This window comes from Perognathus longimembris, chromosome 24, assembly GCF_023159225.1.
Source record: "Perognathus longimembris pacificus isolate PPM17 chromosome 24, ASM2315922v1, whole genome shotgun sequence".
NCBI classification, from domain to species: domain Eukaryota; kingdom Metazoa; phylum Chordata; class Mammalia; order Rodentia; family Heteromyidae; genus Perognathus; species Perognathus longimembris.
The window spans coordinates 22,040,112-22,054,749 of NC_063184.1; the positions used below are offsets into that span (position 1 = coordinate 22,040,112).

At 42.0% G+C, this 14,638-nt stretch overlaps 1 protein-coding gene across 3 annotated transcripts in view; it reads right to left on the bottom strand.

Moving 5' to 3' along the window:
* Positions 1-14,638, bottom strand: part of Grid2 (glutamate ionotropic receptor delta type subunit 2) — a 1,008,435-nt gene that overhangs the window by 49,261 nt on the left and 944,536 nt on the right. The gene's annotated exons all lie outside the window — the stretch shown is intronic.

Below are 14,638 nucleotides of genomic sequence, written 5' to 3' on the forward strand. Positions count from 1 at the left end.
AGATCAAAGAGACAGACTTGTTGTTGTTTTGTTTTGGGCAGAGAAGGAAAACAAACATCTTTCATGAAGAACAACATCTTGTGAACCCCATTAAAGAGTCATCTGTAGTGTTGGTAACTGAAACAGCCTTTATGTCTGAGGACATAGAGAAAGGGCACATGAAGCGCTCTGGAGAGGGATATTTTATAAACAGATGTGTGGTAGAGGCGTGGCTTTTGTGTTAATTTCCAGTTCCTTTGTCAACTAAGGAAGCTCAGTGTGACACCTCTTGTCCTTATATGCTTGATTTCAAGACTGAAAATAAATGAGGAAGAGGATTATTGACTGGGAACCTCTGAAGCACACAGAGGGGCTGAGACCATTTCCATACCAGCCAGATTTTACTAAAAAGTCATCTTTGCCACCCTTTCCCCCCTCCTTTCTCATCAATACTTTCTTTTGGGGACAACTGTTTTCCCTATATCTTGTAAGTCTGACCACACTGTCTTCTGATTCAACCAGCACTTTAAAATACTGTACCATGGAGGAAACCAGTACATTTTTTTTTAACAATATAACCACCTAAATTTACAATACCAAAATAAAACAAATTTGAAATAATTAAAAAAACATCCCCACTAATTTCCTTCCTCCCTACTCATTCGCACAAAAACGCATGCGCACAAATACAGAAGAGGTAAAAAGAAAGTCCCCAATCTGAGTCACCAAATCTACTGAGAGAATGAAAGAAAAATATCTCAGGACAAAGGTAGGACATGAACTGAGGCAACTGTGACCGCAGTTGCACAATCCTTTATCTAATAGTGGCTCTGGTTTACTTAGCATTTATTACTTGGCAAGAGTTCTTGACAACTACAATGAAATATGAAGGTACAATGCATTTGTCACAATGATCTATGTTTTCCTTTGGGCTTTTTCCTTAACATCAAAAAAGGGAGGGACGAGAAAGAAAAAGAATCCAATGTTCCTCTTCCTGCTTGTCTCCTTGCTGTTCTGTCAAATTCCACATCATGACAGGTCTTCCAAGTAGTAGAACAAATCACTTGCCACACATTAAAGTTATTATTATTATTTTGAGGGGAGTTGAAAAGAAAATACCGTAAGATTTTTTCAGAGAAATACACTTGTTTTCTGACATACGTGTGTTTAAATGAGAGCTTGGTTTATATTCCAGCCACCATTTTAGTGCCTTTGGGAATTTTTCTCATTGGCAGAAGTGACGCCAGACTCTGCTTCAAAGACAAGTTCCAGCTAATTACAACCGGCTTTCCGTGACCTTGCCACAGAATCAACAGGATGGGGCAGAGAAGCACTTGTTCCAACATTGTGCTGTGCCTTTCGTTCTGCAGCCTTATGAATCTTCCTGTGTAAAAGACATTCTGTTGGTGATACTGTCTACAGGGTGCAATTTACACTGAACGCCCCAAGTCAACACAGGAACGGCAGAGCCTCCTTGTGATGAATCTACATATTGTCTGACACTCCCAACGCCAGCAAAGCACTCAGATGCGGAGGGAAGACTAGGAGTCGAACCACATAGCCTTTCTCTCTACAGCATCTCAACACTGGTAGACATCAGCAGAAACCATACTTTTTTTGTGTGTGTGTGAAATTTAGATTAGTTTTATAGATAGTTGTTACTCAGGAATCAATAAGTGCTACTTTTGATCCAATATAGCTTACACTTATGCATCTTCCTAAAAGCCTATTGATTTCTTTATGTTGGTAGACATCACATACCTTGACACACACTCGTGTAGCAAACACTGATACCATTTAGTCTTTTCTTCTCAGTAGAAAGCATTTCCTGTGCAAGAATCTAAAAAGAGAGTACTGGCCTTACAGTGACACTGAAAGAATTACAGTAATAAGATTTTTTTTTCTTTTTCTTGGCCAGTTGTGGAGCTTGAACTCAGGGCCTGAGCACTGTCCCTGGCTTCCTTTTGCTCAAGGCTAGCATACTGCCACGTGAGCCACAGTGCCACTTCTGGCCATTTTCTATATATGTGGTGCTGGGGAATCAAACCCAGGGCTTCATGCATGCTAGGCAAGCACTCTTGCCACTAGCCCATATTCCCAGCCCACTAATAAGGTATTTTCTATGTGTGTTTTCTGCATATACATAATTTCAAGTAAGGGGTACAATTTGCTGAATTTTATACTGGGTAACATGTAAATTAACTTGGGTTCTTTCATTCTCTGAAGGACCTGGGATATTCTATAACTAACACTTTACTGAAAATGATAGGCGTAGCAGTTTCTGTATATATATGAGTCTTCATGAAAAGAATAAAACTAAGCTGGTGAATGAGTTATCCATTTTGTTCCCAGAGAATCATCTATGAAGTAAATAACATTTAATAAATAAGTTTTGAATATTAGTGTATGGCAAATAGTAAGCTGGTTTAGGAGAATGATATAACATCTACACCAAGCCTGCAGTCCAGTGTACTGGCACAGATAAATCACTAGTAAGTAAAAGTACAGCAAAGATCACACATAGATATTGTCTGTACAGCCTATAATAACCATACTTAAGTATTGGATTCATTCAGAAAACTCAAGCAGTCTACAGTGATAAGTATATTTTGGGAGAGTCTTAGAGTTCTTAAAAAAAACTACAGTTAATCTAAACAAAGCAGTAGATTAGTTATTTATATGCAGAGGCATTTTTTGACTTCTAAGTAAACTGTATGTGTCTTTAAATAACAATTACTTTCAACTTTGTGCTGTGGAATGTTTTGTTCAGATCACACGGCCATCATGTTATAGAATAGAAAAAAAATTATTAATATATTACCTTTGCTAGATATAAGGTACCCCTACCTCCACCCCAGTGCCAGTCCGGGGGCTTGAGTTCAGGTCCTAAGCACTGTTCCTGAGTTTTTTTGTACTCTGCTACTTGAGCCACAGCTCTACTTCTGGCTTTTGGAGATAAGAGGCTCATGGATTTTCTTGCCTGGGCTGACTTTGAACTGAGATCTTCAGATCTCAGCCTCTTGAGTAGCTAGGATTACAGGCATGAACCGCCAGCTCACGGCTTTATAATGTAGCGAATACACATACACACAGAGAAGAGTATAAAAGCAAACTCTAACTTGTTAAAAAAATTCTGAAACATTTTGGAAATGCTTGGAAATGTTCAGATCCTATAAAAGAGAATTGACTCCTTGTAGGAAGTTTTCCAGCGAGAGTCAGGGTGAAGCAAATGGAAAGTCGACGATGACGGACTGACCAGATATGAAGTCCATTTCATCATCAGACCGAGGGAACTCACTAGCCTCACATGTAAAGAAAAGGTTTGAAACATATGCCAATTAAAATACATCTCAAACCAGCAAGCTGGAACGTGTGTTCTAGGGGGTGAGGTCAAGGGGAGGGGAACAGAGAGAGGAAAGGTGGGAGAATGGAGTGATGACAGTCAATGTATGAAGCAGGCAAGTTGAGGGAATGGTGGAGTTGGGAGAGATGGGGGAGCATGACAGAAGAGGTAACACTGATCAGGAAGCGTTGTCTTCACAAAATGACAGGCAGAAGCAAAACCCCTTCATATGACCACTTAACAATAATAAAAAATAAAAAATTCAATATACTGCTTTGCATTGGTTTAAATAACATTCATATCAAATACAATCCAAAATTATGCTAACAAAATTCATTCATATTTTTATCTTTCTCCCTCCTCTCCTTTCTCCCCTTCCCTTCTCTTTTTCCCTCCCTCCCTCCCTCTTTCTCTCCCTTCTTCCCTCTTCCTCCTCCTCCTGCCCTCCTCCTTTTTTTTTTGGTGGGGGAAGTGGCTTGCCAGTCCTGGAGTTTGAACTTAGGGCCTGAGCACTGTCCCTGGCTTCTTTTTGCTCAAGGCTAGCACTCTGCCAACTTGAGCCACAGCGCCACTTCTGGCCTTTTCTGTATATGTGGTGCTGAGGAATCGAACCTAGGGCTCCATGTATACAAGGCAAGCACTCTTGCCACTAGGCCATATTCCCAGCCCTTCTCTCCTTTTTGTTGGTCCAGTGGCTTGAATTCTGGGCCTAGACACTGTTCCTGAGCTTTTGTGCTCAAGGCTACTACTTCAGCCACAGCTCTACTTCCAGATTGTGTGTGTGTGTGTTTGTGTGTGTGTGTGTGTGTGTGTGTGTGTGTGTGTGTGTGTGTATGTGTGTCTGTTTTGGAGAAAAAAGTTTCACCAACTTTCCAGATTAGGCTGGCTTCGAACTGCAATCCTCTTATCTCAGCCTACTGATTACAGGCATGGGCCATCAGAGCCCAGCCCTCTCTTCTTTTTAAAACCAATTTTCTTTTCTTCTTTTGCTGGTTGTGGGGCTGAACTCAGGGCTTGGGCACTGTTGCTGAGCTTTTTCCCCTCAAGGCTAGTGTGCAACACGTTGAACCAAGGTGCCACTTCCAGTTTTCTGATGGTTAGAGAAACGAGTGCCACGGACTTTTCTGCCTGGGCTAGCTTTGAACAATCCTTAGCTCTCAGCCTCTGGAGTAGCTAGGATTATATGTGTGAGCCACCAGTACCTGGCTTTTAAACTAATTTCTTTTGTTCCTTTTTGTATTTTGCTAATCCTAATGAGATCAGATTCGTAGTGAAAACATGCTTTGAAGTGATTGTTCCTGAGGAAGACTTGTACTTAAACAGAAAAGCTGAGGTTTAAGAATTTGTATGAAAAAAACTCTGTATTAGTTTATATGTGTTGGTTGAATTGTCCATCCTGCCTTTTGATTAGCAGTTAATGGTGACTAGTAGTTAACCATGTTACCAGAGTAAGCCACTTAGCGGCTGTAAATTACGCATGGAATAAAGCATGTTTATGCTGTAGCTTTATGTGACTGACTGAAGGTGGGGGGGGGGAGGGTGTTAAGAGCAGCTTTTCTTTATCTTCACTTCTGTAGTAATTTCCTAGTACAGTGAGTATGCATTAATTATCCCGGGCATGTTTGTTAAATGAATACCTAGTAGCTTTCTCTTTCAACTGTGAAATAATTTTTACAATCCAAGAACTTGTTTTTATTTTCCACTTTAAAGCCAGCTTTTAGAATACACCAAAGCATGATAGGTTACATAGAAAACGTTCTATTTCTTTTGACAGGAAAGCAGGTTTGGCATTGATGTCCTATCTGCTGTGGTTCCACTTACCTTGGGGTTTGAGAGTCAACAGAATCACACATCTCAGTCCTTGTTGCAGGCACAAGGGGAAGGCTAACCCAGCTGCCCACAACCATGTTTTGTTTGTTTCTTTGTTTTCTCTTTGCCAAGTGAGATAACTCTGCCTTCAATAACAGACAAAGCAAACCTCTCAAAACCAAATCCAAGCAAAACCCCAAGAAGAATTTGAGGAAAGAACAGAAGGGGCAGCCAGGGAGGAAGGAAAAACAAAATAACACTATGTGAAACCCATTGTATTTTTCCCCTCACTTGCACTGTCATTGAAAATAGACTGGATTTCATTTGGAAACAATTCACTTAATTGGGTAGTGAAACTTGGCTTTCGAGTTGGGTTCAGGAGTCATTCTGAAAGGAAAAGCTCAAATTGGTTTCGTCTGGGATTTGCCCTTATCAGAAATCAAGTACGAATTTGGAAAAAAGAGAAGTTTCTTGTCAACTGTGGTTTCTACTCATGGGGCTATCTGCTTTTCAGAATTAAAGGGTGGCTCTCTGTCCCTTGGGACTCTTATCTGCAGAAAAGATTCCTCATCCTCACTGTCATGAACAAAATGTCACCTATTTTCCTGTGGGCATCAAGCCGCCCTGTGTTATCTATTTTATTAAACGGAGAAAATTAGAATTGTATGGCAGGAAGACACATCAAATAACTAGCAGGCAAGATTTATTTTTTCCTTTTATTGAACTGACTTCCACTCTTTTTCCCCCCTCTAGCCCTTCTAAAAACCTGTTGTGATTCACCACAGGAAGTGTTATTTTTTTTTAAGTCAATAATAATATTCTTCAGATGATTCCCGTGCCCCGCCCCCCCCCCCCCCCCCCCCCCCGGCCCTGGCCTAGGAAAATCCACACTGAATCAAGTAGTTGGCCACAACAAAATGATAAGAAAGCTAGCAAGTGACAACTCGGGTGATGAATCATTACTGCTGCCCAGGTTCTGCGAAGAGCTTCATGCATGCTATTTAATGTCACCCTCAGAAACCCCTATGGGAAACACAGCAATCATATATTCACTTTACAAGCGGTGGGGCTGAGGCTGGGAGAAATTAGTATGCCCACCGCACTGGGGCAGAGCGTGGAGTCAGACTATCAAGTGTACTGTAGCCTGTGGTACTTCTGCACATCAGGGCTTGAATCTATTCAGAGACTGGGTGGCTGATGATTACTCAGGCGTGTGTGTGTGTGTGTGTGTGTGTGTGTGTGTGTGTGTGTGTGTGTATTTATATCTATATCTATCAAGAAGGTACTAAGTGATTGACAGTATAGAATGAAGAGGCTTTGCATAATTGCCTTAAGAGTGTACGAAAGGAGCCAAGCGCAGATGGCTCGCACCTGTAATCCTAGTTACTCAAGAGGCTGAGGTTTGCAGTTTGAAACCATCCAGGGCAGGGAAGTCCAGGAGACTCTTATCTCCAATAAACTATTCAGAATAAGCTGAAAGTGGCTCTGTGGCTTAAGTGGTAGAGCGCTAGCCTAGAGCACAAAGAGGCTCAGAGACAGTGCCCAGCCCCAAAGTTTAAGACTCAGGACCAGCAAAACAAAAGTATAAAAGGAAATATAGAATTATGAAATAGAGTTTCCAGATTTTTAGTCTCCCCCACCCCACCCCCCCTATAAATCTATTTCTTGGATTTGGTCACTATTAACAGTTCAACGTGAGTCTTTCTATACACTCCACAAACTCTTTTTACATTTCACTAATGTTGTATCATAAAATGGTGTCTAATTTTTTTTTACCTTTACTTTTTAAAAATTAAGAATAATATAGGCCATGGACATCTGTCACTGCTAGCACTTCATCCTTCTACCTCACCTGCTACCTTCCTTGCTATTGCTTGTGCAAATAGTCTCCACTGAGGGACATGGAGGCTCCTTTTCAATATAAACAAAGGTGAAATATCACCCTTGCCTGTGTATGATTCTATGCTATTCAAGTGTACTGGCAGGAAAAACTCCTAGCAGTAAAACGATCAGGTCAAGGGGAAGTTATATTAATAATGTTTAATACACATTGCCAAGTTCCTTCAAAAAAGCTGCAGCAATTTATTTGAGTAGTGTAAGAGGAGGCTCCCGAGCCTGTAGGGTCATAGAATCAAAACCTTAAGTCCCTTCCCTTCCCTTCCCTTCCCTTCTCTCCTCTTCCCTCCCCTCCCCTCCCCTCCCCCCTCCCCCTTTCTTTTCCACTTGTGTCATGTGTCTAGTCCTCTGCACAGTTTTAAATCTTCCCAGGTGAAGTGAAATCAGGTATGGGAACCATTCATCTCAATCATTCTTTTCCTTTGTGTAAAATGAAGTTGAGGTAGGACCTGAAACTAGCCTATAAATACATAACACATTATATATGTATATATAATATGTATATGTATATATATATATAATGACTTTTGTTGAATGCACTCTGGTTCATCACCATAGTGCTTTGTCTGCTTTAAATGTCTTCCATTATCTTCCTCCCCAATTTACTCACAGAATCTTGACAGTCTTTGTAAGGCTAAATGAGATTTCATCAGTGCCATGCTCTCATCTTTATATGGATTCCTACTGCCCTTGTTATAAAATGTAAAGTCCTTGATATGGTCAACAAGTGTGCAGTACCTTGAGGTGCCAGACTTTGAAGTCAGGCCCCACCACGTGAACCCCATTTTAGAATCGAACCCTGAGCCAATCAGATTGGTACCTGTGTTCTAATCTTGCTTGCACAGCTGATTGTTGTAACCTTGTTCTTTGCCTTTATAAGCCCTGTGTAATCACAGCTCGGGGCTCCCTCCTAACCTCCGCTGTGTTGGTGGGTAGGACGAGGCCCGAGTTGGCAGCTCGTTCAATAAACCCTTGCCTTGCTTTTGCATTTCGGAGTGTCTGAATCTCGGTGGTCTTCTTGGGGGTGGTCTTGCAACTTGGCACAACATTTGGGGTTTCGTCCGGGATAGCCCCAGAGACCCCGAGATCCCAGACTCCGAAGGTAAGAAAACAGCGCTGTTCATTTGTCTTGTCCTGTAATTTGTCTGTTTGTCTGTTTTGCTTTTGCTTATACTTGTAGGGCACGAGTCAGTTTGGTTTTTGGCCGGAACTGACCAGGAGGGCCTCCTAAACGAGACTCAACCCGCCCACCTTGTACTTGGGTCCACTCCTCCTGTACCCTGGCAGGAGGTTGTGGGCCAACTTGGGAGATCTCCAACTCGTAACTCGGGTCCACTCCTTCTGCACCCTTGCAGGAGGTTGTGGGCCAACTCGGGTCCACTCCTTCTGCACCCTTGCAGGAGGTTGTGGGCCAACTCGGGTCCACTCCTTCTTGCAGGAGGTTGTGGGCCAACTCGGGTCCATTCCTTCTGCACCCTTGTAGGAGGTTGTGGGCCAGCTTGGGAGATCTCCAACTCGTAGCTTTTCTTGTTCTCAGGCCTGTGTGTTTTCCTCCTTTTTTATTGTTTTGTTTTTTGTAGCCTTTTGGACTGAACTTCTGATCAGAGCTATGGATAACGTTCTATCTTGAGGACCTCCATCTAGCCCCCTAGACTTGATCCTAGCTCACTGGAGGGAGGTTAAGGAGATAGCTCAGAACCAAGGTGTGGCCCTTAAAAAGGAAAAGTGGATCACCCTGTGCAAGTCAGAATGGTCCACCTTTGAGGAAATTGAGGGAGCTTTGACATAGGGAGGAAGCATGGAGGAGGAAATGTTTCCCGCTCCATACTCCCCATCCCAGTTAACTCTACAAGAGGAGGACTCTGAGGAAAATGTTTCAGCTGTGCCCTCCGCTCCGGAGGGTCCTGCCCAGTCAACTCGCCGTTGCCGACAGCCCAGGACACAGACGCATCAGCCCCAAGTCCAAGTCCTGACCCGCAGCCGCCGACGGGGTGGATGTAGGGCCAGCCCAAGCCACCCACAGGTGGCAGGGAGTGACCTCACCATGCTGCGTTGTCATCTCTGTGTTGTTTGTAAGTCTAACAGTCTCTTTTGTGTCAAACCTGCATAGCTCATTGGAAAGATGTACAGGCGATGGTTCACAATCAGAGTGTGAGTGTCCACAGAAAGAACTCTAGGGGGACCCCCACCCAGCCTTCTTAAGCAGAAAATTGTTTGGTGCGCTAAAATGTTTTACTAAGACTAAAAATGTTTTACTAAAACTATCAAGCCCTGGAAAATGAGGCTGGAGAATGCTAAAATCATTTGTTAAAGGTTTTTGTCTTAAAATGTACGGCCGATGCTTATTCAGCGTGCTTTAAGATCTTTTGAAAATGTGTGTGTGCATGTGTGAGTGTGAACATGTTCAAGACTGCAGTATGATGCAAAACTAAGTTTAAATTCAAAGGTCTTCATGCCATGCAGTAACTGGGACTGAAGAAAAAAAAAAGGCTCTTTTGAAACAAGCAGCCCGTAAGCAAAGGGCGGCACCTGGTTTCAGATTGCCTGTGAGCTTCAGTTTTTCCGATGCAGATAAAAGCTAAAGTGTTGTGTTAGTGTTAAAAAGGCTTTGGAAATCAAGAATACATTTCTAGATAAGAAATTTGGAAGTAAAATTGTCCTAAATAATTATTGCAAAGTGAGAAAAGGAGAATTATGGCTACCAAAATGTTTAATTGCCATTCCAGCTTCTTTGTAGGTTTTTTGTAACAGTTTCCAGCAGGCCCACAGAGAAGCACAGGTGATTCCTACAAGTTTGTCAAGATCTAATACTGACCCTTAATAAGTTCCAGGTAAGAGAGCATGCTTAAAAACTACTTCTGTGTGGACCACCTTGTTGCTTATAATTGGAGTAAAGTGGCCCCTTATAAGACTCATTGATCTGAATCTGCGGTTCGAAGCCAGCCCGGGCAAAGAAAGGTCCCTGTGAGAGACTTGTCTCTAATCAGCCAGCAGAGTGCTGGGAACGGAGTAGTGTGGAGCTCAAAAGTGGTACGGTGCTAGTCTTGAGCTGGAGAGCTGAGGGACAGCACTCAGGCCCTGAGTCCAAGTCAAAAGTCACTCCTCCTGGGACAAAAGTGATGGAGCATCCAGAGGCAGTAAGCCACTGCTTGGATGGCAGAGATGGTGTCAGATCCTAGAGTCACTACTGTTGGCCTTTCAAAAGTTAAAGCCGGGAAGTCCTAGAAGAATAGTTCATAAGCATGCCTTTCCAATGCCCATGTCTGTCTACTGGGCAGGAATTTGCCAGTCATATGTGATAGTGGTTGGTAAGGGTAAGTTTGTTAAATGAGAGGATAGATTAAAATCTCACCCCCCGCATTTACTCAAAGCCCTGACTGGCAGTAAGAATTTTAAGTTGATACATCTGTTTAGGAAAGAAAGCTTGTAGACCTGAGATTGTGTTGTCCTTATTGAGATCTGTTAAAGGCCTGTCAGCTTGCCAATGCCCCCAATCAACAGATTAACCACGGTGGAAGGGACCCTAGACGGCATCGCCACTTGGGTTCATTGCTTCTACGCCAGGCCAGCTGACCCCTTTGCCCTGGATGACAACTACCGTGATGGAACATGGGAGGTCTCCAAGCACCCAACTCAGCCGCTTTGCCTTCGCCTCAAGAAAAGAAAGTTAGACTGAGACTAAGGTTATAGGTTCCTGGCTAGGTAAGGTCTACGCCCCTGAGTCAGCCTGAAGAAGTTACAGAAGATGGATGATCTTCACCCATCAGCCCCCCTTTAAAATCAAGGGACCAGAGTTGTTTTTGTGAAGATGAGGCAGGATAAACTAGAGGCATGCAAAACAGAGGTACAGAGACTATTCTTGTAAGAAATGGTGACAGGCCCTTTGGTTACTACATTGGGCCCTACTGGCCCATGCCTTACCTCTATATCATCCCCTAGACATGCAAGCCATTGAAATGGACAGAATGGAGCCATGATTGGCTCCCAAGGTACCAAAAAGAAAAAGGGGGAAATGAGGTGCCAGACTTTGAAGTCAGGCCCCACCACGTGAACCCCATTTTAGAATCGAACCCTGAGCCAATCAGATTGGTACCTGTGTTCTAATCTTGCTTGCACAGCTGATTGTTGTAACCTTGTTCTTTGCCTTTATAAGCCCTGTGTAATCACAGCTCGGGGCTCCCTCCTAACCTCCGCTGTGTCGGTGGGTAGGAGGAGGCCCGAGTTGGCAGCTCGTTCAATAAACCCTTGCCTTGCTTTTGCATTTCGGAGTGTCTGAATCTCGGTGGTCTTCTTGGGGGTGGTCTTGCAACTTGGCACAACACCTGCCTCACCTTTCTGCCACTGTTGCTTTACTATCTACTGAACTAAATCAGAAATGTTTAATTAATGTTTCATAGGCTAATGAAATGTACACATTTAAAATTTTAAATGTGACTTTCTGGTGATAATGCCCTCTGTTTAATTCAAATCTAGTTGTAGAATTTGAGGTGTAGATGATTGGATCTAACATCTTACTTTTTTTTTCTCTATTACCCCAAGACACACCCATATTGAATGTCAGAGATGACTGATTTTATTATTTATTTTTATTATTATTGATCTTTGGTGGTACTGAGGATCAAACCCAGGGCTTACTCATGCCAAGCCAGCATTTTAGCACTAATTACATTCCCTTAATATTCCCTTATTATCCCCTTAACATTCCCTTAATATCACTTCTATATCTTAAAAAACAAAACAACAACAACAAAAACTTCTGGTGGAAATTTGCCAAGAGACCTATTTTCATGAAACTTCTCTTTTGCTGAGAAGTATAATTATAATACTGTTTTCTTCCCTACAAAGGGAAGGAAATAAATATCCTTGAGCTTTTTGGTAGAGCTGCAGATACAAATTCAAACACCAGTAAATTACATTATCATCTTCTTTTTTTTATTTTTATTTTTATTTATTTATTTATTTATTTTTTTTGGCCAGTCCTGGGCCTTGGACTCAGGGCCTGAGCACTGTCCCTGGCTTCTTCCCGCTCAAGGCTAGCACTCCACCACTTGAGCCACAGCGCCGCTTCTGGCCGTTTTTCTGTATATGTGGTGCTGGGGAATCGAACCTAGGGCCTCGTGTATCCGAGGCAGGCACTCTTGCCACTAGGCTATCTCCCCAGCCCATCTTCTTTTTATAGCCAAGGATCATTAGGGGCTGAGGGGCTGAGAGATGAAGAACACACCTAGACTATTCAAGATGGGAAAATGGCAGGGTAAGAATATAACTCTAAATTTGTCTGACTGGGTAGCTCAACCCAATTACCTCAATGTTGACAATATCCCTATCTCTATCCCTATCTATAGTGCTCAACCCCTTGAGCCATGGCACCACTTCTGGTTTTCTGGTGGTTAGAGATAAGAGTCTCATGGAGTTTCCTGCCCGAGCTGACTTTGAACCGGGATCCTCAGTTCTCAGCCTCCCGAGTAGCTTGGATTACAGGCGTGAGCCACCAGTGCCTGATCTGGTAGATATTTCAAGTCCCTTAAACTAAAGTTTATTTTGTTCTTTTCTTTCTCTTTTTCTGACTGTCTCTTTCTCTCTCTCTCTTTCTGAAGGTGTTTAGGCAATAATAAAGGTACAACCTGCAGGCTTATCATAAACATAACCTAAAAAGGTTGACGTTCCTCCGGGCTTTTATTTCTCTTAGATTTAATGATATTTTCTTAAGTGACTAAAATAAATCAAGTATCTTTTCCATTGGCAGAGATGATTTGATGATGGTGATCCATTATAGTTTTAGAAGCCCCAGTAGACGATCTCACATTTTGGGTGACTCCCAATATCACTTTAAGGAGCCTCATTCAATAGAGATAAATCAGCACTGCAGTTTTCAGGCTTAACTCCTGCAAAACCTCACCCTGAGGCAGCCTGGTTAATGGGGATTAACACAGGCTTTTAGGAGCCAGAATGCCTGACTTAAAGTCTAGCTCCACTATTGATAGCATTGCAGCCTTAGAAAATGATTTATTTTCCTCCACCAATGTCTCAATTTCTAAGATAGAGATAATATTGGAACATATTTCCTGGGATGGTTGTAGAAGGATAATATGAGTAAAAATATGTAGTATCCTTACAGCATTAAATAAGTTTGAAAAATAAGTGATATTTCAATAAGTCCATTTCACTGATTCTTCCTTATTTACTGAATATTTACTATATGTGAAACATGACTATGAATAACTCTGCCCAAAAAAGGGAAATTTGGGAACCTCTTAAGATTGAATTTCTTGGGCTGGGGATATGGCCTAGTGGCAAGAGTGCTTGCCTCATATACATGAGGCCCTGGGTTCGATTCCTCAGCACCACATATACAGAAAATGGCCAGAAGTGGCACTGTGGCTCAAGTGGCAGAGTGCTAGCCTTGAGCAAAAAAGAAGCCAGGGACAGTGCTCAGGCCCTGAGTCCAAGGCCTAGGACTGGCCAAAAAAACAAAACAAAACAAAGAATGAATTTCTTCATAAGTATAATTGAAAGGGGTTTTTAGATGCTGGTGGCTCATGTCTGTAATCCTTGCTACACAAGAGGCTGAGATTTGAAGGGCACAGTTCCAAGCCATCATGGGAAGACAAATCGGAGTGACTTTTATCAAGAACATAGAATTGGAGGTGTGGTTCCAGTAGCAGAGTGCCAATTGTCAGAGCACAAGGCTCCAGTAAAGGGAGAAAGGATTTAATAATGACAGCATTTTACCAAGGACAAACAGTGCCTTTCTCCTTTCTTTCTCTCTTTCTTTTTCCTTCCTTCCTTCCTTCTTTCCTTCCTCTCTTTCTTAATTAAAAAAGTAGAAATAGTGTCTCAGTTCTTTTGAATGTACTAAATTACAAAAGGACTTTCCCACCTTTCTTCTTTCTCAGCATACTTTCCAACTTGGCACTGAATTAGTCCTTTCCATAGTGCAAAGTCAGTCAAATGCTGCATGTTTCTGTCAGTAGACATCATCACAGACAACAGCAATAATAAAGAGAATTCACACACAAAAAAGGAGGAAAATTGACTGTTTCTTAATATTTACTTGAAGGAACAATGACAGATGCCAGGTTTCCTTGTGATCATTTGAGTTTGCTCTCCCTGAACTTGTTTTCTGCAAATGAGTTAATACAGAAGAAAATCTTATTTTATTGAGAAAGCGATGTCAACATTGCTCCTATGTTCTCGAAGGGAATGTATTATTTAATGCCTTTGCTATTTTAAATCATAATTTGAGCTGAGAACATTTCCATCATTATTGTAAAGAACAGAGTTAAATGATCCAGTGCTGGGAAAAATTACATTTCCCAAAGAGGTAACACCAGTTTTGTTGTTGTTGTTTTCTATATGGGATGGAATCCTAGATAGGAAATGAAAGGACTTAAAGAGTTGTTGATTGTATTTCTTCCAACAGAAGATTTGACCTTTGGAAGAAAATAAAACAGTTTCATGTGGAAGGTAAAGTGTTGGTTACCTGCACATCACTTTCTTTCAGTGGTAAGATGTGTTGAAGACAGGAAGAAATAACAGAAAAGGAAAAGTTATATTTGGGTAAGTAGAGCTCGGGACTAATGAGAAATGGCAGTGGGTACATGATTCCTT